Source organism: Schistocerca cancellata, chromosome 3, assembly GCF_023864275.1.
Source record: "Schistocerca cancellata isolate TAMUIC-IGC-003103 chromosome 3, iqSchCanc2.1, whole genome shotgun sequence".
Taxonomy (NCBI): Eukaryota; Metazoa; Arthropoda; class Insecta; order Orthoptera; family Acrididae; genus Schistocerca; species Schistocerca cancellata.
Window position 1 is genome coordinate 574,160,528 of NC_064628.1, and position 26,651 is coordinate 574,187,178.

A 26,651-nucleotide genomic window follows, 5' to 3' on the forward strand; every position below is an offset into this window, starting at 1 on the left:
TAAAACAGTAAATGCAGTAAAAGAAAATCCATTCAGTCTCTGAGAGTCAAAGATCATAAATGAGGTGTGACATGTCACATTATAAACAAATATTAGTTTACGAATGAAGTAAACTAATTTCACATGTGGACTGTACCGTCTTAAAAGTCATGTTAAAGGGCTGCACGTGTACGATCCAGTTTTACGTTAATCTTGGGTTCTGGCGCGACAAACACTCAGGCATCCCTTCACACTTCGACTAGCAGACGGCTGCAAGTAAATCTTATTCCCGCAGTTTGGTAGTTCAACGTCATACAGTCATCACTGCGTGGTTATATCTGGACTGACACACCTGTAAAAACTTTTAGGCTGAGACAAATATCAAGGTTATAGGCGACGTTATACGTCTAGTCTATGTCTGCTAATTTTTGGCCAGTGTGTGTTTATTTACGGAATCTTTGAAAATATCGAATCAAACATTTCGACAAGGCATAGTATCCAAAGAAGGGCGAGGAGAGATCGTATTCCTCTTTCCAACAGCTCTCGAATGGTTCTCAAAAGACTCGCAGATTCCATTTAGAACATCGATAGACAAACTGTTTCGTGAACTACGTGTACAGCCAAAATATTTCTCCGCCTCTGCGTACTAATATTAATCGATAATCTTGCCTCGATGTTGGCAACGATTACGTTAATATTTTTCGCTCTTGGAAAAAAGTGTGGTTTTAAAGGTTATACTGAACAAATTTCCGTTTTACTTAATTGTAACCTGCCGTTATATAAAACAAAGACAATTTGAATCTTTTGACATCGTATTACAGAAAAATCAGATACACTGAGGGAAACCGATACTGTGTAGGTCACTGTACAGAACTTTTACCAACTTTATTTGTTTTAATTTTTAAATTTATGTCCTACTATATTCTAGAAGTCATACAAGAACAATGACACAGAATTCGCCCACGTGTTATTTATCCACAGATTTTTACCTCCGTAGAGAAGTTAGAGGTTTGTCTGCCACAGCTCTTTTAAATTTTGGTTCGTATCACTTTCTCGTACACCTTTAAACAGCAGAAAAATCACATTTTTAGGGTTCCGTACCTCACTTCGTAAAAATTGAACCCTTTTAGGATCACTTTGTGGTCCGTCCATCCGTCCGTCTTTCTGTCTGTCCTTTTTCTCAGGAATGGGTAGAGGTATCAATTTGAAATTTACGGCACATAATAAGAACTATGATCCCTTGGCCGTGTGAAAAATTTAAACTTCTATGTCAGTACAATCAAAAGATACAGCCATTTACAGTATGTCACCTGTTCGATACTCACAAACCCACTTATCAAAGCCATGTAGGCACATACGTGTCAGCTCTAGTGATTCAGCGGTGAAGCGCATGCCGAAACCGAGGGGTCGCAGCAACGAATCTCGGTCGGACCATGGATTTTTCAGTCTTCGTTTTAAACTAACCTTTATCTCTCAATGATGTGGGGAATTGCCAGAAACAACGTGTGGTTCGTATTCCTTGTTAAAATGTTCGTCGCCTTTCCTCAGTTGGATAACAGTGGCAGGTTAATTATACGCAGGACGCCGAAGTGGTATCCAATAGAAAGACTTGCACCAGGCCACTAAGTCACATGAAATTATTGTTACTATCTAGACACATTCCTAAGTTTGTATTCAACTCTGAGACCCACCTTTATTTTATTTTTTTGTCCAAGCAGCTGACTTGAAGCCTTGGTTATGTGATGTAATTCTTCATGTTTATGACCATCTCTAATTTCATATTTGCAGTGAAATGGTAAGAAAAGAAACACATTGCTGAAACGCAGAGAATCGCTCAGCCTGGTCCTGCCTCAAGAATCACTTTAATATTGGATTCTCAATGTCTCCTTTGATTTCCGTTCTGTTCCACATAGCTCAGAAAAAAAATTAGAATCAGTTGTGTACACGAGACTTACCAGTGAAATCTGAGATTTTTCTAAAGACACAACTTTTTCAGCTAGAAAGTAAGAAAGAACTACCAGGCGTGACGCAATTTGGTTACGTGAGTACCGTGCCTTTGCTCCCGCGGGCAGACGTTCCATCTCCTTACTTCGTGTCCCAAGCTGCTTCCCGGTACGTTTACTTGTCCGAATTCAGAGGAGCTCCTAACATCCGTGTCTATTTAAAGGATTACGCCTTGTCGCTTGCTTCTCCGTGTGCTCTTGTTTGAACAGTTAACTGCTATGTTTGGTTACACTCAGCGAACTTTGACGGGAAGTTTGTCTGCCGCGGCTCATCGGGTTCTACGAGAAACCTCTGCCTCATTAGTTACAGTTTATTCCGCGCTCTGACACTCGAGAACACCGTCGTATGGAAACTTATCGGTTCCCCCAACTGCTCCCTCCGCTCGACGGACTGACAAATTTACAAGATACGTGTAATTAATCAGCGCGGGTGGAGGGGGCACAATTGGGCGTTATTAATGAAATCGAGTCTCGTAGAAAATTCCTTTTCGCTTTTTATTTTCGTTCTAGAACTAACACTAGCCTTCAGTGGGACGGCAGTTTTCCTCGTTGTAATTACAGAGGGCTATTGCTCGAGAGATTGCTTCGTTCTGAAACTACTATTATCATTCTAATTAGTGATATGAACAGAGCAAAGAAGAAGCAACGGCGTCATTCATTACCATGCGCTGTTGTTTAGTTTTACTCCCGGATTATGTGTTGTACGCTAAATGTTACTATCAAATAACAGAGATTTTGTATGATGGCGTAAGCGTCACGTTCAGGAAACTGACGAAACGGTAGAGCTAGTCGCCTGAATAGAAGCAGGATCAGATACGTAGCGTTAGGTAAATTCACGCACTGTAGCAGCTTTCTCGGCGTGCTCGGCATAAACAGTAACTCAGTACGATTTACATACTGTCTACTTAGTCCAAGGCGTAGGAGGAGGAAGAGATCTCTAGCCCTAGGTAAATACGCGGACTGCAGCAGTATTCTTTGCACACACGATTTAAAAAGTAACTGGAAGAGAGCTGTGGCGCTGACGTGGCTCTGTTGTTGTTCCCGCGTAGTGATTCGCGAAGATGCAAGAAATCGAGATTCGAGCAGTGATCAAGCACTTCGTAAAGAAAGGTATGGAAGCAAAGGACATTCATGCCGATTTCCAGAATACACTAGAGGACTCTACTCCTTCAAATTCAACTGTTGCCAAGTGGACAAATGAATTGAAATTTGGTTGGGAGAGCTTAGATGATGATCCGCACAGTGATCGGCCAAGATGTGTCACTCCTCCAGAAATCATTGCAAAAGTGCACAAAATGGTCATGGAGGATCGCCGATTGAAAGTACCTGAAATTGCTCACGTTTGACAGATGTCATCTGAAAGGGTATATCACATTTTAACTGAAGAATTAGAAATGAAAAAATTATCTGCAAGATGCGTGCCGCGACTCTTGACGCTGGATCAAAAACGCATGAGAATGGACATATCGGAACAATGTTTGGCCCGTTTTAGGAGAAACGAGCAAGATTTTTTGCGCCGGTTTGTGACCGCAGATGGAACTTGGGTGCACTACTAACCCCAGAGACAAAACAACAATCAAAGCAATGAAAACATGATGACTCTACGCCACCAAAGAAAGGAAATACAAATCCTTCGGCGGGAAAGGTCATGGCGTCAGTGTTCTGAGATACAAATGGGATTATGTTTGTAGATTATCTCCCCACTGGGTAAAAAATTACTGGAGGACACTATGCTAACCTCCTGGACAAATTGCAGTAAAAGATACGCGATAAATGGCCAGGTTTAGCAAGGAAGAAAGTCATCTTCCATCAAGACACTGCGCGCCAGCACACATGTGCCATCGCCATGGCAAAATTACACGAACTAAGGTATGAATTGTAGGCACACCCTTCTTATTCACCTGATATGGCTCCGTCAGACGTCCATGTCTTCCCAAAACTGAAAATTTTTCTTGGTAGACGAAGATTCACTTCAAACGAACAATTGATAGCCGGAGTTGACAACTATTTTACAGGCCTCGAGGAAACTCATTTTGGAGATGGGATAAAGGCACTGGAACATCGTTGGACCAAGTGCGTTAATCTACAAGGAGACTGCATTGCAAAATAAAAAAGCTTTCAGTGATGTAAGTACTTTTTTTCTATTCCGTTCAGAGAACTTTTCAAACCACCTTCGCAGTATATTACGCCTTTTTCGTGTTTGTAGTACCATTCTTGCTTTGTTTCGCGGAGATCAAGAATAATTCCCTTCTGACGTTTCAAAGGCTTATCTGATCGTGCTGCAAAGACACCGAAATGCTAGGGGCTGTCTTCTGAAATCATCACTGGCTATGCAAATAATGTCACACTGTAGACAGAAGGGTTTGTTGAGCTGTTTTATCGGTTTTGTTAATTCGCTCGAACTGATTCATGCCCAACATTCCTTTGTGAAAATTATTTTTTTCGATTAAATAACACATAAAAAGAATACAGAACGCACAGATCACATCCCTTTATAGAATGGTGGAATCAACGTAAGTGGAGACAAAGGGTAATCACGATATGTGACAGGAGCTTGGTTTATTTAATTTGAACTCACGGCCAATACAATGATCGTCAAACTGCAGCCCGAATCAAATGCGGCCCGCTGTTCACAGAAACTAATAGCTGAACCGAAAAAGGTCAACTAACGTTAAGAGCTTCTTAATAGAGTAGCTTTCCTACTCAGAAACTAACAAAAACACTTAGAGCGACAATAATATTGCAAAAAGTGATTAATTTTGATTGATGTTGGTGAATTCGGCAGTGAACTAAGTACTTCAGGGGCAGAAGGGTAAGTGCCACGGCCACTGTGGTGTTACAGGATGTGAGAGGGGGAATGTTTCGTTGTCCGTCTTCCACTACTGACAACTCGCGGCCAGACGAGAGCCTACCGATAAGCTATCATGGCATAAATTTCAAACGGAGGATGCAATCAATCGTAAATGCGCGTTACAGAGACGATCATCTTCAAATGTCGTACTTGTATGTAGCACGAAATATGAAATTAATTTTATTTTAGTACGACACAATGAGTAGAAGAAAAATGACATTCAAAACACTTAGGAGTGGCCGAGCGGTTCTAGGCGCTACGGTCTGGAACCACGCGACCGCTACGATCGAAGGTTCGAATCCTGCCTCGGGCATGAATGTATGTGATGTTCTTAGATTAGTTAGGTTTAAGTAGTTCTAAGTTCTAGGGGACCGATGACCTCAGCAGTTAAGTTCCATAGTGCTCAGAGCCATTTAAACCATTTGAACCAAAACATTTAGTAAGCATTTGTGATCCTGTCTCATACTGTAAAATGGTTTTAAAAATAAGTGCAATTATCGTTATCAATGATTAATCATCTCCTCACAAAGCAAACGCCATAATCGTTCGTCAGGCAATTACAGAGTCACAACTGTGGAGTCGCTGAGTGTTGCAGCAATCTGAAACAGGGAACAGTCGACACGAAGTGACTTCTAACGATCAGTACTTGGGGGCCGGTGACCTACTTATCGCGTCCTTAACCATGGCTACTGTACTGGGATTTCGTAACATACTATTTTGTGTAGGTTACCAATTTCTAAAAAGATCGCACAAATTTTGTGTAGGTTACCAATTAATAATCAGATCGGTGCATATGCGGCCCTTGGTGCCGCCCCACGATGTCAGTACTGGCTTTTGAGGAAAGAGGTTTGACGACCGCTATCTAATACGTGCAGTCAGAAACCGTCTGAAAGATGGAGCGACAATACCACTCCAAGCCGTGAGATAGCAGTAACATGCGTCTTAAGGGTAATGTTGTTTCTAATTATTTTCTACTTAATTGACTGAGTAGTTGTTTCATTTTTGGGTTCTATGCCGTAGTAAATTACCAAGAGATACTAATTATCGCGAAATACATGGAAAAATTACCAAAGGACACTGATTCAATGACAGAAGCTACAGCTTATTCATGAAGTAATAGCTTCGAATATGTATATACTTGCACCTAACGGCCCTGAAAGCAAGAGAATATAAACACACATTTCATGCACGTGAAGGCTATATTTATTGTTGTCTGATGTTATTATCGTAGACACTTCCATTGACACTTAAAAAAATTAATGGAGTCTCATGATTCGTCCATTCTTACACTCCACTCGACTTTCTAATGTACAAATATTTTTGTAAATATAATTATTTTTGCTCAAAAGCGAATGTGTTGAAGACTCCTGCCGTTTGTGGCTCAGATTTAGCAACAGTTGTGGAGTTGATTTCTTCTGTGTTGGGAAACAGTTTTATTGGTTTTGATGATTTGTTATTACGTCTTTGTGGTTTTTCCCTTAATCTGCAGGTGTGGTAGCTTATTAGGTACGTTAAATAATGTAGGTATTACATTCCAGACAAGTTTCCCACCTTCCACATTCACTTGATATGGCACAAAGTGTAGCGAACAAAACTCTTCTTTGTTGGGTTTATATACGACGTCTTTCTGCAAAAGGTCAAGTCTTCTGGTGTTTACTAGCAGTTTTTTTATTATTGAAGGAAATATATGTACGTTACAAGAGAATCGTAAATAAACTGCCCCGCAATGTATCGATTCATACCCCCCCCCCCCCCCCCGAGACCTTAGGAAAATAAAAAATGACAAATGTGGTGACATTTTTTAGTTATTGTCGATTTTTACGGCACTGCATACACTCCTTATTGTAGAAACAATGTTACGAATCAGTATAAACGTTATTATTCGCACTCATCCGATATCGTATTCAGAAGTGTCGCTTGCTGGTCGCTTGGAGCTGCTATCGTTGTGGGTGACAAAAACGTCATAATTCCAAAACCACAGATGAATTACAAAGGGAAACGTGGAAACAGGAGTGTTAGACGAAAAAAGAAAAGACACTGTATTTTATATTTTCGAGTGCGGTACGGTACCGAAAACATACAGATAAACTAAACGAGACAAATTATGTACACCAAGTCCATTAGTCAGCTCTATGTGCATGCACAACTTCCCAGGGAAGCTGTTTCTCCCGTCGTTCCCGTTACTTTTCCGATTACATGCTCTCACGATCCTAAAAATTCAAACGAATTGCCAATAATTTCTAAGAAACGTTCTTCAACTGGTCACTTCTGCCTGCATCGACAGTCCATTTTATTGGCCGTTTGTTAGAGCTTAGGAGAAATTGGACCTAACCAACACCAGTTACGGTAACCAGCAAGCTTCAGAAGAGACATCATCTGACGTCGAACCTCTTTCTAATGTTTCCCAGGAATTTCAGAAAGTTGAGTTTTACCACAAGTTGAATATTTCCTGTGACACAGAGAAAGCAGAGAACAGACCGTATTTATGAAAGAATGTGACGATAGACTCTATCCTGCTGTTAGTTTTCTGTATTCATTTCTCCGTTTTTTAACTGCTTGTGTTGTGGCACGGGAGGGGATTTTTCCAATTTCTTTATCTCTAGTTTCATTTGTGGAAAAGAGTAGTGAGATATTGTGGAGACTCATCAGTGTAATTTGTTCTCCTTTAGAAATGAAAGCAGCATCACAGCTTTCATAATAAGAGTGAAAATAATGAAATCGAAAAGAATATAGTGTCTACAGATTTGTTTGTGGATGAGTTCTGACTTCAGCAAACACATTTCTTTCTTCTTTTTTACCTAGTTTCACTGACGTTAAAGCGTTATCAGTTGGTTTTATTATTTGCTTACAGGTGCTGCGGTTTTTACACCTCTCCGTACTTCGCATTATAGCTGTTTCCATTCTACAGTTGTCATTTTTAGAAGTTTCGTTATTGTCTTCAATGGGCAGCTGGACTTTGAACTTGCATTGTCTCACTGTAGACGGTGCAAGTTTAAATGACAAAATGTAAAAGAGAGAGAGCTATACGAGGGGCATTCAAGTTCTAAGGCCTCCGATTTTTTTTCTAATTAACTACTCACCCGAAATCGATCAAACTGGCGTTACTTCTCGACGTAATCGCCCTGCAGACGTACACATTTTTCACAACGCTGACGCCATGATTCCATGGCAGCGGCGAAGGCTTCTTTAGGAGTCTGTTTTGACCACTGGAAAATCGCTGAGGCAATAGCAGCACGGGTGGTGAATGTGCGGCCACGGAGAGTGTCTTTCATTGTTGGAAAAAGCCAAAAGTCACTAGGAGGCAGGTCAGGTGAGTAGGGAGCATGAGGAATCACTTCAAAGTTGTTATCACGAAGAAACTGTTGCGTAACGTTAGCTCGATGTGCGGGTGCGTTGTCTTGGTGAAACAGCACACGCGCAGCCCTTCTCGGACGTTTTTGTTGCAGTGCAGGAAGGAATTTGTTCTTCAAAACATTTGCGTAGGATGCACCTGTTACCGTAGTGCCCTTTGGAACGAAATGGGTAAGGATTACGCCCTCGCTGTCCCAGAACATGGACACCATCATTTTTTCAGCACTGGCGGTCACCCGAAATTTTTTTGGTGGCGGTGAATTTGTGTGTTCCCATTGAGCTGATTGGCGCTTTGTTTCTGGATTGAAAAATGGCATCCACGTCTCATCCATTGTCACAACTGACGAAAAGAAAGTCCCATTCATGCTGTCATTGCGCGTCAACATTGCTTGGCAACATGTCGCACGAGCAGCCATGTGGTCGTCCGTCAGCATTCGTGGCACCCATCTGGATGACACTTTTCAGGTCGTCATGCAGGATTGTGTGCACAGAACCCACAGAAATGCCAACTCTGGAGGCGATCTGTTCAACAGTCATTCGGCGATCCCCCAAAACAATTCTCTCCACTTTCTCGATCATGTCGTCAGACCGGCTTGTGCGAGCCCAAGGTTGTTTTGGTTTGTTGTCACACGATGTTCTGCCTTCATTAAACTGTCGCACCCACGAACGCACTTTCGACGCATCCATAACTCCATCACCACATGTCTCCTTCAACTGTCGATGAATTTCAATTGGTTTCACACCACGCAAATTCAGAAAACGAATGATTGCACTCTGTTCAAGTAAGGAAAACGTCGCCATTTTAAGTATTTAAAACAGTTCTCATTCTCGCCGCTGGCGGTAAAATTCCATCTGCCGTACGGTGCTGCCATCTCTGGGACGTATTGACAATGAACGCGGCCTCATTTTAAAACAATGCGCATGTTTCTATCTCTTTCCAGTCGGAGAAAAAAAATCGGAGGCCTTAGAACTTGAATGCACCTCGTAAGTCAAAGTGCAGAAAGCTATAGACGCTGCACCATGTGTAAGAGTAGGCTACCGCGGCCGTTGTCACATTCAGTAAAATTCTTCTGGCTATGTGACGGCATTTTCACTGTGTAAAATTCTCCGACGTTTCGGCCACTATTGCAAATGTCCTACCTCAGGGTACTTTTGCGAGAATTTTACGCAATGACAATGCGGTCACATACCCAGAAAATTTTACTGACTACGACATGTGTTAACAAGAGATCGTATATAAAAGTGATGCTGTAACTTCGGCGTCACCTCAAGATGAGTAGTGTTGTTTCGGCTGTCGCGGTCACACAATTCGAGCTGGTTCCTTCCAGAAATGCTTGCGCTTTCCCTGACCCCACAGTTGTGCAAAACGTTTCGTCACAGGACGCAGGCACCAGTGCCAAAGCCTTCTGTTTACAGAATACGAATTAGCAGCAGAAAGTCAAACACAGCAACAATTACATTCCCATAACTGTTACTTTTGATGCTTGAAGGAAAAAATATGCTTTACCTGCTGTTGAGGTTTTTTCACAATCTTTTATCCAATTACGGGCACATATTCATATTTTGCAGTGAGTTACAATTTATTTTCTCTAACTGGAATGGTACACATAGACATATAGACTTATTTCACGCGCGTCTGTACATTCTGGAAATAAATACAAAAAAATGTTCACAGAGTTTCCCAGCTGTACAGGGTCGTATTCTAAACTGAGAACTTCGAGATAACAAATGAATATTTAGTTTTTTTGTTCACATAAACAACTTACAGCTTATAGCAACAACCTAAGCATATAGTAATTCTTCGAGGTAACTATCATCAAGTTGACTGGTGCTTAATAATGAATCTGCTCCCACGAGCTCTTATACCGTATCTGAAAATTCTACTGCGCTAGTAATTTTTCGCAGAGGAGATCACAGCTCTCTGTAGCTCGAACGATCCAGTTTCTATCCATGGCAATAAATTACTTCCAATTAGTCTGACGATTGTTACAATTTTTTCTCTCTACGTTCGTTCGGCGTTGCTGGAACTATATCCAACGCCGATGTAGTAGGCACTTATTTGTCATCAACCATGTGCTTCACAGACACTTCTCACTCAAAGCCTTGTGCTGTCTGAAATATGTATTTTCAGCAAATGGTTCCTCATCTCAAAATATCCAGTTTAACAAATTTCTATATAATTTTGAACCTAACGATTTGGGACAAACTAGGAATATTTTGGCGCGAGAGCAATACTCATAGTGTTTTGAGAAATATGTAACCCCAAAGCAGATATCATTTAGCACGTATAGTACATGAGTAGATAGACATGATTTCTAGCATGATCAGAATCATAGTTCACAAAGGGTAAGTAGCAAAAGATGCACATTGTAAAGATTCCATCAGTGGGCAGCAAACCCAGAAAAAAATCGGTGCGCAGAGGGTCTGATGCTGTCTACACTCAGGAAACCTTATTCGCCATGACCTGTTATAATTTCTGTCACTTCGTTTTATTTACCTATGCTGTTCAACTTAAAGACCGTTCTACACTTTATCTGTCATGCAGCAGTGGGTGCTGCAATAAGTAAAGACGTGTACTAAACGCCAATGTAATTTACATTTAACAATTCATGTTACCAGAATTCCACACTTCTACTTTTAATTTGCAGATGCAGGTGAGGAATGAAAACAATGGTCGTATGGAATAATTCTGACCCGACAAACTAATCTCTCGTTTCGTTTAACTTTATCTGTCTATGTGTAAATGTCGGGTGTCTGTTAGCAATGTATACTTGCAGGGCAGTGCAGAAACTGTGGAACAATTCTACTTTTTTCCTATACAGTTTTCAGTAAATAGTACTGTCCTATTTATTACGTTTTCTTTTTGTTATTACGGGTCGAATGTTACTAACAAAACATGTATTCTCACCTGTGGCTTTGCATATAGTCCAGTTTGAAAGCATTTACATTGAAGCATGTTGCATGCTAGTACTGTTAAACATATTGTACCCCTACCTCACAAGAGCACGAATTTTTTTTCTGTGTCAAATGTCCGTCATTTCGCATGAGCCTATCTTGTTTAAGTGAAGCCCTTGTTTTTACTGTGTTCTGTGCACTTTCCACGGATCAGTAGCGTATAGAAGAACGAGTATCTTCCATTAGTTACCTAATATCTTTCAAACATAATGGGATCAATAAGATTCTCAGAACAATATGTGGGAGAACTCAGAAATGCATGAGAGAGTCTTATAAACATGGTCAAACACGTCGGAAGTAATCTTAGTTGATCCAAACCGTATTGTCAGAGACATTTGTAGTTCACTATGACAACTGACAAGGAGACCATATGGTAATCCGATTTTTATATTTCTGTTATATTTATGTTACGGGAAGATCAGAACTTAAGTATCTTTCACAAAAGTCTTCACCAAGGAAGATGCAGTAAATATTCCAGGGTTCGAATCTAGAATGACTGCCAACATAAGAACTTAGACGTAGGTATCTTCGGTGTAGCGAAGGACGTTAAATCGCTTAATAAAGGCAAGGTCTCCGGTCCAGCTTGTATACCAGTGAAGTTCCTTTCAGAATATGGTGATACAATAGCTCCATACTTAGCAATCATATACACTACTGGCCATTACAATTTCTATACCACGAAGATGACGTGCTACAGACGCGAAATTTAACCAACAGGAAAAAGATGCTGTGATATGCAAATGATTAGCTTTTCAGAGCATTCACACAAGGTTGTCGCCGGTGACGACACCTACAACGTGCTCACATGAGGAAAGTTTCAAACCGATTTCTCATACACAAACAGCAGGTGACTGGCGTTGCCTGGTGAAACGTTGTTGTGATGCCTTGTGTAAGGAGGAGAAATGCGTACCATCGCGTTTCCGACTTTGATAAAGGTCGGATTGTATTCTCGTATCACTAGCAGTCGAGATGACAGGCATCTTATCCGCATGGCTATCAGCTCGGAGACCATGGCTGCGGTTACGCTTGACGCTGCATCACAGACAGGAGCGACTGCGATGGTGTACTCAACGACGAACCTGGGTGCACGAATGGCAAAACGTCATTTTTTCCGATGAATCCAGGTTCTGTTTATAGCATCATGATGGTCGCATCCGTGTTTGACGACATCGCGGTGAACGCACATTGGAAGCGTGTATTCGTCATCGCCATCGCCATACTGGCGTATCTCCCGGCGTGATGGTATGGGGTGCCATTGGTTACACGTCTCGGTAACCTCTTGTTCGCATTAACGGCTTTTTGAACAGTGGACGTTACATTTCAGATGTGTTACGACCTGTGGCTCTACCCCTCATTCGATCCCTGCGAAACCCTACATTTCAGCAAGATAATGCACGATCGCATGTTGCAGGTCCTATACGGGACTTTCTGGGTACAGAAAATGTTCGACTGCTACCCTGGCCAGCACATTCTCCAGATCTCTGACCAACTGAAAACGTCTGGTCAATGGTGGCCGAGCAACTGGCTCGTCACAATACACCTGTCACTACTCTTGATGAACTGTGGTATCGTGTTGAAGCTGCATGGGCAGTTGTACCTGTACACGCCATCCAAGCTCTGTTTGACTCAATTCCCAGGCGTATCAAGGCCGTTATTATAGCTAGAGGTGGTTGTTCTGGGTACTGATTTCTCAGGATCTATGCACCCAAAGTGCGTGAAAATGTAATCACATGTCAGTTCTAGTATAATATATCTGGTCAATGAATACCTGTTTATCATTTGCATTTCTTCTTGGTGTAGCTATTTTAATGGCCTGTAGTGTACAACCGCTCGTTCATCGAAAGATCTGTACCCTAAAATTGGAAAGTTTCCACAAGTCACATCAATACCCAAGAAAGAAAATAGGAGTAATCCGTTGAATTACGGACCCATATCCTAATGTCGATTTGAAGCAGGATTCTGGAACATATTCTGCGTTCGAACATTATGAGTTACCTAGAAGAGAACGATTTATTAACAAATAGGCAGCACGGATACAGAAAATATTGTGAAGCACAACATGCTGTTTATTCTCACGAAGTAATGAGTACTATTGACAGGGGATGTCAAACTGATTCGATATTTTTAGATTTCGAGAAGGCTCTGGACACCATTCCTCACAAGATACTTCAGATCAAACTGCGTGCCTATGGAGTATCGCCCCAGTTGTGCGACTGGATTCATGAGTTCCTGTCAGAAAGGTGACAGTTCGTAGTAACTGAAGAAAAGTCATCGAGTAAAACGGAACAAATATCTGGGGTCCCCGGTGAAGTGTTATACGCCCTCTGCTGTTTCTGGTCTACATAAACGACATAGGAGACAAATTGAGCAGTTCTCTTAGATTGTTTGCCGTCTTGTAAGTCATAAGATGATCAAAACCAATTGCAAAATGATTTAGACAAAATATCTCTATGGTGCGAAAAGTGGCAGTTGACTCCAAATAATTAAGTGTGTGAAGTCATCCACATGAATACTAAAAGAAATCCGTTAAATTTCAGCTACATGATAAATCACACAAATTCTAAAGGCTGTAAATTTAACCAAATATTAGGGATTACAATTACGAATAACTTATACTGGAGCGATCACATAGCAAAAGAAAGACTTCGATCTATTGTCAGAACACTTAGAAAGTGGAAAAGGTGTGCTGAAGAGGATACACTCTCTTTGCAGTGCGATGTGGGATCCCCATAAGATGGGAATGATGTAGGACATCGTAAAAGTTCAAAGAAGGGCAACTCGTTCTGTAGTATTGCGGAATAGGGGAGAGAGTGCCGCAGACACGATAAGTGAATTGGGGTGGAAGTCATTAAAACCAAGGCATTTTTCGTTCCAACAGGATCTTTTGGTGAAATTTCACACACCAACTTTCTCCTCCGATTGTGAAAATATTCTGTTGGCGTCCACCTACACAGACATTAATTATCAGTATAAAATAAGAAAAATCAGAGCTCGCACAGAAAGATTAAGTGATCGTCTATCCCACGCGCTGTTCGAGAGTGGCAGGGTAGAGGAATAGCTTGAATGTGGTCCGATTAACACTATGCCAGACACTTAAATGTGAATTGCAGACTAATCACGTAGATGGGGACTTAGATGAAGGCAGTTCGATGCAACTCTCAATAATTCTCAAGGAAATCGTCTTTGAAGATTTGCAGCCGTTTTTAATATGCTAAAGCACCGTCGATTTTTCTCGACAGACCGTGTGTCTGTGTGGTAGAATTCTCGCCTACCACTCGTGTAGCGTGGGTTCAATTCCCAGTCCTCAAAGAGTTTTAATTGAAAGTGCAGTTTCCATTAATATTTTCCTGAAGTTAAAAATACATGACGATTAAAAATAATTTATTTTTAGTGCTGTCTTTAAATTCAAACAATTTTCTATAAAATATTAGTGATCAAGAATTTACGATTGCAACGAAAACTGAATTTTTGTGTGTGATATGTAAGTAGAAATAAGAATATGTGCATATTTGGAGAAAATACTAATTAGATACTTGTTAATTAGCATATCTTTAATGAATTTTGTATTTAAATGACATAGGTATTCGAACTGAACGAAAGAAAACGAAAAAATGAACGAAACGAGGCTCGAACAAGCGATTAGCAGTCTAAAGCGGTACTGATTTTTTCCACCTTTATGGATTTTAAACTCCAAGAAATTGCTAATACAACCTCTGTCTAAAAGTTTACATCAGCCGAGAAACGAACCTAGATCTTCGCGTGGCAGGAGAGCGTTTTACCAAATAGCCAAGCAGCCTGTCCAAGGAAATCGACCATGCTTTAGCATATTAACGCCGATCCGAAAACTTCAATCGATTTTCTCGATAATTTTTGGGAGTTCCAAAAAACCATTTTGGAAGATGTATATTTGAATTCTGAACTTCACGTACCATAAGTATAAAAAATTACAAAAATCCGATTCCTGTACGATGCCCTTGTGAGACACGTTCGTACCACGAGTTTGGTAACGCAGTCGGTATGGGAACAGTATCTGGCAGTTCTGTAGCATAGGCTGGAAATCTTTTCGATAGTTTTACCGGAGTATCTTTTCGGACGACGGGTACTTGGTTGCACTGATGCTAAATATTCTACGTGATAATTTCTTCCAGATTGTCCTGTACAGACCACCAGATATTCGGCATTCGAATAACGACAAATTCTGTCTAATGAACATCTGTATAGCAGTTAGTGTACAGCTATTGTGTACGGAAGTGCACTGATTGCCGCTATATGAACCTCATAACGTAAACAAGGCGAAATCAAATCACGAAATAAACGTAGTAATAAAGGACGAGTTTGAGTATGGTGTTTGAGTATGGTGTGCTTACTGAAATGAGAGACTGCCTGTGATATAAGTCAAAGCTACTATCTGTAAAAATTAGCTCTAATGTATGAAACAGAATAAAGCAAAAAACTGTTGCAAATTATAGCATTACATTTATGCCATGAGGTAGGACCACGGAAGACTACGAGATTTCCTATGAGAAGTTCGGAACCTAGCTACTGGTCAAAAACTAAAAACAAAGCCACCCTGCCATTTTGAAACAGCCCTTCAAGTCAGAGACACAGCCAGTATCAACTATACAGCTCTGTAATATACAAGGTGCGATAATTGGAATTCAAATCATAGTCCTACTTTACTGACAGTGAATTGCTGTAGTTCTGCAAATAGGTCCAGAAAAATGCTGTGGCGGTGTCTTTGTGGCTTTCGGTACTCCAAGGTAAAATACCTGAACTGATCTAGGGCTCGAAACGGGGCGATTACGAGAGGAAAAAGAAAAAGACCAAAGCAACGCAGAAGTAGAAATATCAAAGAAAACGAAATCGATTATATGCGGTTTTAATAGAAAAAAAGGGTAGTAACCAGAAAAGTACGTGGTAACCGGGAAAAGGTGGTGATCTCAGCTGAATAAATTATCCCTTGAAAATATTTGTGAGTGCGGAGGAGATGTGTTGGAAGACGGAAGAATTTCCTACAGCGTAGCAGAGAATATTGCTCCTTACGTTGCGGTATGAATACTTCTAAAGTATGCGTGCAGCTTCTTATTTAAAAAGTTCAAGAGTGGCGTTTCCCGTCTCCAGTCTAAATTGACTTGACGTTTACTTTTAATATTACCATGGTGTAAGGTACACATTATTAGTCTGAGCTACAGAAATTGAAGACAAGCAGCATTTGTTGATCCCAATTACCTTGGCGTTACTGGGTTTAAATCGATATTTGCTGCTGTTGAGAAGGAAGCTTTCGGGCAGAAAAGGCGACTTGTCGGGTGAATGTATCCGCCGTAAGCGTGAAGCAAGTGCCCCGTTTGCTTCCAGACTGTAATAACGAACGGGCAAATTTGGCAGAGATTCTGAGGAAGACCGAAAGTAAACTTACGAGTTTTGTGACGATGATCAAGACATCGTGGAAGGAATACACACTGCAGGGGCAGTCATAGAGTTTTAATTATCACCACGAAAAAAATAAGGGTACGTAATTAACGTTTTGGTTGCAGATAGATGCCGGTAGTCTTCGTACACATAGACATCCCCGGAAACGTTGAAACTATGTCAGGCCAGTTGAGATATTACGTTAGCCCCATGGATCTCTCCCCCATACAGCTGCAGTATTTCCACTGTTGTAGAGAACGAATTACCGCACAGTGCCAACGTGCTGCGCCATTTACTTTGAAGAGCCAAATAAACTGGTCAGCTGCCAAATATCGTGTAGGGCTCCCTCGAGCACACTGAAGTGCCGCAACACGACGTGGTATGGACTCGACTAACGTCTGAAGTAGTGCTGAAGGGAATTGACACATATAAATCCAGCAGGGTTGACCATAAACCCGTAAGAGTACGAGGGCGTGGAGATCTCTTCTGAACAGTACGTTGCAAGGCATCCCAGATATACTCAATAATGTCCATATCTGGGTAGTTGGTTGCAAGCGTAAGTGTTTAACCTTATAAGACGCTCTGGAGACACTCTGTAGCAGTTCTGGACGTGTTGGGTGTCGCATCGTCCTGCTGGAATTGCCCAAGTCTGTCGGAATGCACAATGGACTTGAATGAATGCTTACGTACGTGTCATCTGTCAGAGTCGTATCTAGACGTATCAGAGGTCCCGTATTACTCCAATTGCACCCCACACCACTACAAAGCCTCCACCAGCTTGTCCCCTCTTGACATGCGGGGTCCGTAGATTCGTGAGGTCGTCTCCATACCCGTACACGTCCACCCGCTCGATACAATATGAAACGACAGTCGTCGGATCAGGCAACATGTTTCCAGTCATCAACAGTCCAATGTCGGTGTTGACGGGCCCAGGCGAGGCGTAAAGCTTTGTGTCGTGCAGTCATCAAGGGTACACGATTGGGCCTTTGACTCCGAAAGCCCATATCGAAGATGTTTCGTTGAATGGTTCGCACGCTGACACTTGTTGACGGCCCAGGATTGAAATCTGCAGCAATCTGCGGAAGGGTTGCATTTCTGTCACGTTGATCGATTCTGTTCCGTCGTCGTTGGTCCCGTCCTTGCAGGATCTTTTTCCGGCCGCAGCGATGTCGAAGATTTGACGTTTACCGTATTTCTGATATTCACAGTACACATCTGAAATGGTTGTACGGGAAAATCCTCACTTCATTGCTGCCTCGTCTATGTTGTGTCCCAGCGCTCGTGCTCCGACAACATCACTTTCAAACTCACTTAAATCTCAATAACCTGCCTTTGTACGAGCAGTAACCGATCTAACAATTGCGACAGACACTTGTTGTCTTATGTAGACGTTGCCGATTGCAGCGTCATATTCTGCCTGTTTACATATCTCTGTATTTGAATGCGATTTCCTATACCAGTCTCTTTGGCGCTTTAGTGTAGTTCAGACTGCTCTGACGGTATGGCACGGTACTGGAGCGTGGAGATTTCAATGTGCATCAAGACTGCAGGCATGTGCCTCCAAACAGACAAAAAATTAATCATGTAACTTTATTTTTTCACGTTCGTTACTAAAGCTTTGTGATTATCCTCCGTATACCGCGTGTGTCTCTTACGAACCGTCAGGCACATTTGCTCTGGTGTTTCGAGAGATATTTGCAATTTCATTTTTGCATTGTGTAACTGGAGTCAGCCCAAACAGTTACTGCTCGTTACGACTATCATGCGACGCCCCAGCGTCGGTTTGTTACCCATTGCAAACAAAATTATTTTTAAATCGGAATTTTACGAGCCCATTCGATAAAGCGCTCCAAAATTAGTCTAGTCCTATATTCGTTTTATAGCAGTTATTCAGTATAGCGCTGTCCAGTTGCCGGTAGCCTTTCAACAAGGGCCAGTTAGAAATGGCGATTATCGTACAAAAATAGCTCTGAGCACTATGGAAAATCTGAGGCATCAGGCCCATGGACTTAGAACTACTTAAACCTAAATAACCTAAGGACATCAAGCACACATCCATGCCCGAGGCAGGATTCGAACCTGCGACCGTAGCAGCAGCGCGGTTCCGGACTGAAGCGCCTAGAACCGCTCGGCCACAACGGCCGGCCGCGGTTGTCGTTGTAATAACCAATTTTCAGATATATCGCGTTTTTCAACGCCAGTTTAATCTGAATGTTAAAACTGCTCAAAATATTCGGTTTCCGAAATGCCCCATTTTCGGTTTTTTATTCCTGCTATTTCCTGTAATATACGTAGAAACAGAGCAAAGATTGAAAAATTTCAAGTCCCTCACTTACAAGGTATATAGAATCAAACTATCAGATTAAATAGGAAGATCAAGGAAAACTTAGTGCGTCCACCATTCGCTGCATTTCTTGAAAAGTGGTAAGTGAACGACTACTACCAAAAACCACCGTTCTCCTATTGATCGTAATGTTTTGAAGCTCTGCTCAAAAAATTATATTGTAATCGGTGTCATGCCGCTGTTTGGACATTACGAACAGTCTGTGCTAAAGAGGGAAAACTGGGGTTGAGGAACGCTATTTTTCGTGTTAATTTGCCCGTTTTCAATGGCTACAAGCTGATACAGGCATGTTGTGCAACACAGGTAGCAGACCAGCTGCTTTCACTTTTCATCGGAAGTTTATTGTGGCTCCTCCCGTTTTTAATCTTTTAAAGGAAATTGAGCATTGTACTTCACTGATACCACCCTTCGTGAAATACTTGCAGACTAGGGATGGTGCCATTCTGTAATACAACTGATGTCCGACGGTGACAGCGAGAAACTACCACAAAGTCCAGATGGGGAAAGTCCTGCACACCGTGTGTACACGAGTAACACCCAATAGACCACGCCACATGCTAACAGGTACATTATTGTCTAAGCAATGCTGTAACAATTTTTATGCCATCTGTTTGTTTCTTGTTTCTGCCGGCTTTGTCATTAAAGTAGCACTGATCGCTTTTCCTCATTTTCTGTAGTAACACAATAATTTAAAGCATTGCAGTTTAAGGAATAGAAATTACTCGTTCTTTAAAAAAGGTTTATTAAAGACGAAAAATTTAGTACTGCTGCAAAGGCTAACTGATATTTCGGTTTTTTATCCCGTCATGAGGGGAAAAAACACATATTATAACCGAGATGGACAAATGCCGAAAAATACCAATTATTCAGGACTAAAATATCGGTATCTGTTTTAAACGGTAGGTTTTTCCCATTCCTAGGACCAGGGCGTGGCTCTCGCTGCTGGAGTACCGGTTATTCTTCTAGATTTACTGTCCCCGTTAATACATACAGAATAAACAAACATCGCACTGCACTGGGACTGTGCTGTCGAATGGGCATGTAAAATTTGGCTTTAAAAATCATTTTGTTTGTAACGGGAAACAAACCGACGCTGTCCGGCGACACCGGGCGTCACAGGAAAGACCTGGTTAGCAGTATTTGTGTGGGCTGACTCCGACTACACAATGCTTAAACGAGATTGCAAGTATGTACTGAAACACCAGAAAAAATGCGCCTGATGACTCTTGCGAGAGACTCCCTGAATAGTGTGGAGCGTAGTAATCGCAAGTTGATCGGCAGTGTTTTCTGGAACGTGCGCATCATTTCATATTCACTTTTAAGCAGGCTCAGCACGTTATTTAAACGACTTGCGCCACATATACTAGTTGAAAACCACATTCTCGTTAACGGTTGTTCCAATTAGGTCTTCTTCATTTTTCCGTAGACAATACTAGACACCGTAATAAGAAAATTATGCAACGGAGCCAGAGCCCAAGAAAAAAAAGAATACAATTTAAGACTATTGACAAAATACGAAATCTTATAGGCCAGCGATACGGTGATATTTACACGTTGTATCGAAATAACTGTTCTTCCTCAGTGGCCATGAACGCTTCCTACATTTTTGTTTAAATGTTACGTACCATTATTTAACGAAAAAGTTACTTACCATCATTTAACGAAAAAGCTGCAATCATGAATGTGAGAAATAAATAAACTTTTCGGGCTTCTTCCTTTTTTCAAATATCGCTCTCAAGTACAAATATAACATTTATTCATCTGTCTTTCAGATATACGCGAATTTTGCAGACCATTTAACACTGGAAAGAGGTCAGGTGATTTATAAAGCTTAACGTTCCGAATCAAGTATACGTCTAGATCGATGTCCTCTCAGGTGTTCCATATTTCTTTTTATCTCCACGGATTATGATATTAGTAAGGGCTTTTTAATTAAAATAAAAATCACAGAAAGTGTCATTCTCCGACGTAGTCTTTCTCATGGGAGTGAAACCGTCTTTCTCACTCGAAGTGCAGCCTGATTCTATATGAAATTTGTGTATTTTAAGTAGAATTTAATTATATTTCATCACTTATTACTGACTATCGGAAACACCGTAACAGATTCTTCCCTTGGAATGTGGTGTAAAAGACTATAGATTACATTATAAACTAGTCTCTATGGCGTAATGCAGAAATTTCCTTTTATTTTTATTGCACGCTGACCGTCGAAGATACTGCACGAACAAACATGAAATAAAATATGATCTTTATTTTGCCGTGCGACTTGAGGGGAAAATGTAGCGTACGAAAAGGAAACTGATTCAACTGTGAAGTTTAGTAAGACAACAAAAACAAATAAAATATTGTCATTACCTTCCGTCGCTGAACGCGACTCCACGACGGGAATAAAGTTTGTGAAGAAAAGTTTGGTATTTGTTTCTAAGTAACGTGACCATATAATCAAGTAGGCTATTGAAAAACAAATGTGTGCCGCAGTTTAATAAACGGCAGTGGCTATGCGCTAACTGGATTTGCCGATGATGTGTTTGCACTTCACTATCCCGCAATAGTGATTCCGATACCGGTTCCTGATCTCACTCTCCCCTTCTCTGCCTACCCGCAGTCTGACGGTGACAGATCGAGCTTGCCAGTCTCTCATTTTGTCACTGGGAACGTGCGTAGTGGTCATGTTCATAACCAATCACTGTAAACAACAGTCGTAATGGGGCACGCTACCTGTAGAATCTTTCGGAGGATTTAAAGGCTCTGGGCTCGCATCCGGGAGGCCCAGATTTCGATTCCCCGTTCGGCCTCCGAGGCATAAGTTTTCCGTTATTTTCTAAATTGCTAAAAGCAAGTGACAGGTTGGTTTTGCCCGAAACTCAGTCCCAACTTGTGCCCGTCTCTCGACTGTCAGGACGTTAAGTCCTAATATTCTGTCCTTCCGTGTTCTGTTGGCGGAAAAGAATGAAATGTTATTGTAGGATGATGGAGACCATTTCCCACGACTACAAAAAGACTTTTAATAAGCACTGAATCGATATCAACGGGTTGTTAGCTGGCCACCAAAGTTACCCGTCACTTGATAATTGTTTAAGCGGCTAGTTAACGAGCTAGTTAAGTCTGCAAGCTTCCAAGAAAAACTGTTTTCTTGAGTTTTAAATACTTGTGGGAGAGTTGCGGGTCAGGTAAACATAGGGCGATACCTCAATCCAGGCGATAACGTGGTAAGTGATAAGTAGTAGCCGGCCGCTGTGGCCGAGCGGTTCTAGGTGCTTCAGTCCGGAACCGCGCGACTGCTACGGTCGCAGGTTCGAATCCTGCCTCGGGTATGGATGTGTGTGATGTCCTTAGGTTATTTAGGTTTAATTAGTTCTAAGTTCTAGGGGACTGATGACCTCACATGTTAAGTCCCATAGTGCTCAGAGCCATTTGAACCATTTGACAAGTAGTAGCTATCTAGTGAGCATTCGGGCGGAGATAACGACCTTATCTGAAGTTTAGGGGTATCAGACTAATTCAAGGTCATGATATAAACCGATGTATGTGGTACATTCAAGGTCATGACGCAATCTCATGTTGGTACATACAACCCAACATGCCGACCCATGTATCTTGCTTGGACAGGGACATTAGTGGGAAAATGAAGGTCATCGTCTTAATCGCCTTATCTCTCTCAGCCAGTGGGGACGCATTAAAATGGCGGGAAACCCCATTCAGATTCAAGCTACCGCTCCCCCTCATTCTCTTCCTCCTCCTCATCCTTCATAACTAGAGCAATAGTGTGGAGCACCAAACAAATTAACATACGGTTTATGAACAACATTTTTTTGCAACACAATGTTTTACAATAATTTTTGTTTGTTAATATTATTTTCTTTTATGTCTTTATTTACAAAGCTATTTTACAATACATAATTTTTTCTGATTATTTATATACATTTTTGAAACTATCTGGTACATTTGTACAGTAATATGTGGTAAAGAGAAGAACTTATATACTACGTTTCCCACTGGGTTAATGCTTTGTAATTTTTTCTTTTCCATTCTGTGTACGATATTTACATTGTTAATCACATGTTTCTGGTCATTTCTATTGGCAATATATGGGAAACTGGGACTAGCAGCAGCAGGTAAACAAAATACCACACACACACACACACACACACACACACACACACACACACACACACACATAGTGTATATATACTGCATGTACACATGGTGTGCAGTCGTGTACAAACTTTGCATGTACGCACAGTATGTAGTCATTTAACTACACTCATAAAGGGAATCTGAAAGTGAATCTGAACTTGTAGGTAGCTTAAAGCTAATTCTAGGTACAAAATTCAAGCGCAAGAAGTAATAGATAAACCTCCCGCGAGAATCTTAAGAAAATCATGCCCCGTATGAAACTTACTGTAATCAAAAAATCTGACTGTAAGGTTTGATAAAAGAAAATTGATTACTTTGAAAATGAAGTTAGTCTCAGTGAAATTTAATAAAAGAAATAATCTGTTCTCCACACAATTTGTCTTACGTGGGTGCAAACTGCTCTCGTACCTAGAGCGCATGTCGATAACAGAGCGGCAAAATCTAACTACAGAGATAACGCAGAGGTGCAGTGCGACTCTACAAACATTGCTGTCGTGCGTGGTTCATAATTTTTTGATAGTGGTTTTTAAACAACTGAAAATTAATTGACTTTTTGACTTTTGAGATGTGGACAATTCCAATTTCATTTCCTTAGACTTAGTAACATTTTTGAAACTTTAAAAATCTGAAATCACGTAGCATCAATCCAAGCAATACAAAAACGGAAATTACAATACCTGAACTTCACATGTATAATGTCTCCTTAAAAAAATTGCAAATTCTAATTCTTGAACCCATTTGTCTCTCAATGATCGATAAATCCTAACAAAAAATTAAAAGGCAAAAGATCCCTGTCTGGATGTCTGACGAGCCAAGAATTCTGTATTATCAAACCGTTGCTGCAAATAAAACAAACTTAATCATTACCTGTAAGTCATTTCTCATAATTCCACCAATTCAAAGATCAATTCTTTTGCTCTGCGGAAAAAATTTCTACTGATTCATAATATAAATCCAAAAATTTCCATTGTTTGGCACTTGCTGCTAGTAAACTAAAACTCTACTTTCCACAATCAAAACACCAAAGCTCTGCTGACAGTCTCCTGTCCTTTCCTCACGATCAACAGATATATCTGGCGGTCATCTTCCAGACCAAAGATCACCTCTGACTCATCTCTGTACGGCGCAGCGTCCCTGTCAAGGCTGCGCGCGCATGTCTATGAAATTCATACCTCACGAGCGCGATTTCAGACATCCAAAACAAGAACAATTCCTACAAAAATTTAACATACACATCTTTCAACACACCTGTGACAAACGGTTCATCCCCCTATTCCGCATACACAACCACTATTTGCAAATTAATAACTCTCCACACACTCAGTCACTCTCAAGTGAATAATGTGAATGAAATGTCATGAGCTTGAATGTATCACATACATCGAGTTACGTCATCTCCCTGAATGTATCACACACAGTTGCCTCAGGAACTTTGTCCCCCCTAGGGAGTGAGGGGGGATGGTTACCTCACGTACTTGCCTCATGTGTAACCTGATATCCCTGACATTGAGATAAGATCGTTATCTCCACCAGAATGCCCACTAGATAACTACTATCACTTACGGCGTTATCTTAAGTGAAGTATCGCCTGACAACCAGAACCCACCGTGCTTGTGCACTTAAAAGATGTATGTAAACACAAGCTCCGATTAACAAACCAGGGGTCTGATCATGAACTGTTAAGATATACTGACGATAAAATGTAACCTGGCGCGACCTGTTAATATATTAATATGGAAACCATTCCCTTCCCTGATATTCCCTAGCAGATGTACCTCAATAATCAATCGTAATAGACGATAACGTTTTAAATACACTGAAAAAATGTTAAGCGTCTATAATGAACGAATCAATGCACATGCAGTTTCATAAAGTTACCGCCCATCATCAGATATGTACACTCCTGGAAATGGAAAAAAGAACACATTGACACCGGTGTGTCAGACCCACCATACTTGCTCCGGACACTGCGAGAGGGCTGTACAAGCAATGATCACACGCACGGCACAGCGGACACACCAGGAACCGCGGTGTTGGCCGTCGAATGGCGCTAGCTGCGCAGCATTTGTGCACCGCCGCCGTCAGTGTCAGCCAGTTTGCCGTGGCATACGGAGCTCCATCGCAGTCTTTAACACTGGTAGCATGCCGCGACAGCGTGGACGTGAACCGTATGTGCAGTTGACGGACTTTGAGCGAGGGCGTATAGTGGGCATGTGGGAGGCCGGGTGGACGTACCGCCGAATTGCTCAACACGTGGGGCGTGAGGTCTCCACAGTACATCGCTGTTGTCGCCAGTGGTCGGCGGAAGGTGCACGTGCCCGTCGACCTGGGACCGGACTGCAGCGACGCACGGATGCACGCCAAGACCGTAGGATCCTACGCAGTGCCGTAGGGGACCGCACCGCCACTTCCCAGCAAATTAGGGACACTGTTGCTCCTGGGGTATCGGCGAGGACCATTCGCAACCGTCTCCATGAAGCTGGGCTACGGTCCCGCACACCGTTAGGCCGTCTTCCGCTCACGCCCCAACATCGTGCAGCCCGCCTCCAGTGGTGTCGCGACAGGCGTGAATGGAGGGACGAATGGAGACGTGTCGTCTTCAGCGATGAGAGTCGCTTCTGCCTTGGTGCCAATGATGGTCGTATGCGTGTTTGGCGCCGTGCAGGTGAGCGCCACAATCAGGACTGAATACGACCGAGGCACACAGGGCCAACACCCGGCATCATGGTGTGGGGAGCGATCTCCTACACTGGCCGTACACCACTGGTGATCGTCGAGGGGACACTGAATAGTGCACGGTACATCCAAACCGTCATCGAACCCATCGTTCTACCATTCCTAGACCGGCAAGGGAACTTGCTGTTCCAACAGGACAATGCACGTCCGCATGTATCCCGTGCCACCCAACGTGCTCTAGAAGGTGTAAGTCAACTAACCTGGCCAGCAAGATCTCCGGATCTGTCCCCCATTGAGCATGTTTGGGACTGGATGAAGCGTCGTCTCACGCGGTCTGCACGTCCAGCACGAACGCTGGTCCAACTGAGGCGCCAGGTGGAAATGGCATGGCAAGCCGTTCCACAGGACTACATCCAGCATCTCTACGATCGTCTCCATGGGAGAATAGCAGCCTGCATTGCTGCGAAAGGTGGATATACACTGTATTAGTGCCGACATTGTGCATGCTCTGTTGCCTGTGTCTATGTGCCTGTGGTTCTGTCAGTGTGATCATGTGATGTATCTGACCCCAGGAATGTGTCAATAAAGTTTCCCCTTCCTGGGACAATGAATTCACGGTGTTCTTATTTCAATTTCCAGGAGTGTATATCATACAGTTGTAATCATTTATGACGACTACAACAGGCACCAGTCCATCAGCGAGGTCGGAGAAAATTGCAGGGTGCTCGCATGAGACGTTACTGGCTTTTGCTGGAGTCTGAAAGGGGCGGCATTGTGGGCCTGCAGGTGGTCAGCTGGTCGATTTACGCTATATCTTGGCAGGAGGAGCGTTTGGAGGTGGAAGTGGCTCATTGTTGGGTTGACAGGGAACGTGAAGGAAACCAAACGATTCGTCAAGGTTCTTGTCGGCCAAGTCTGACCCCATCATGGGAGGATTTCACAACTG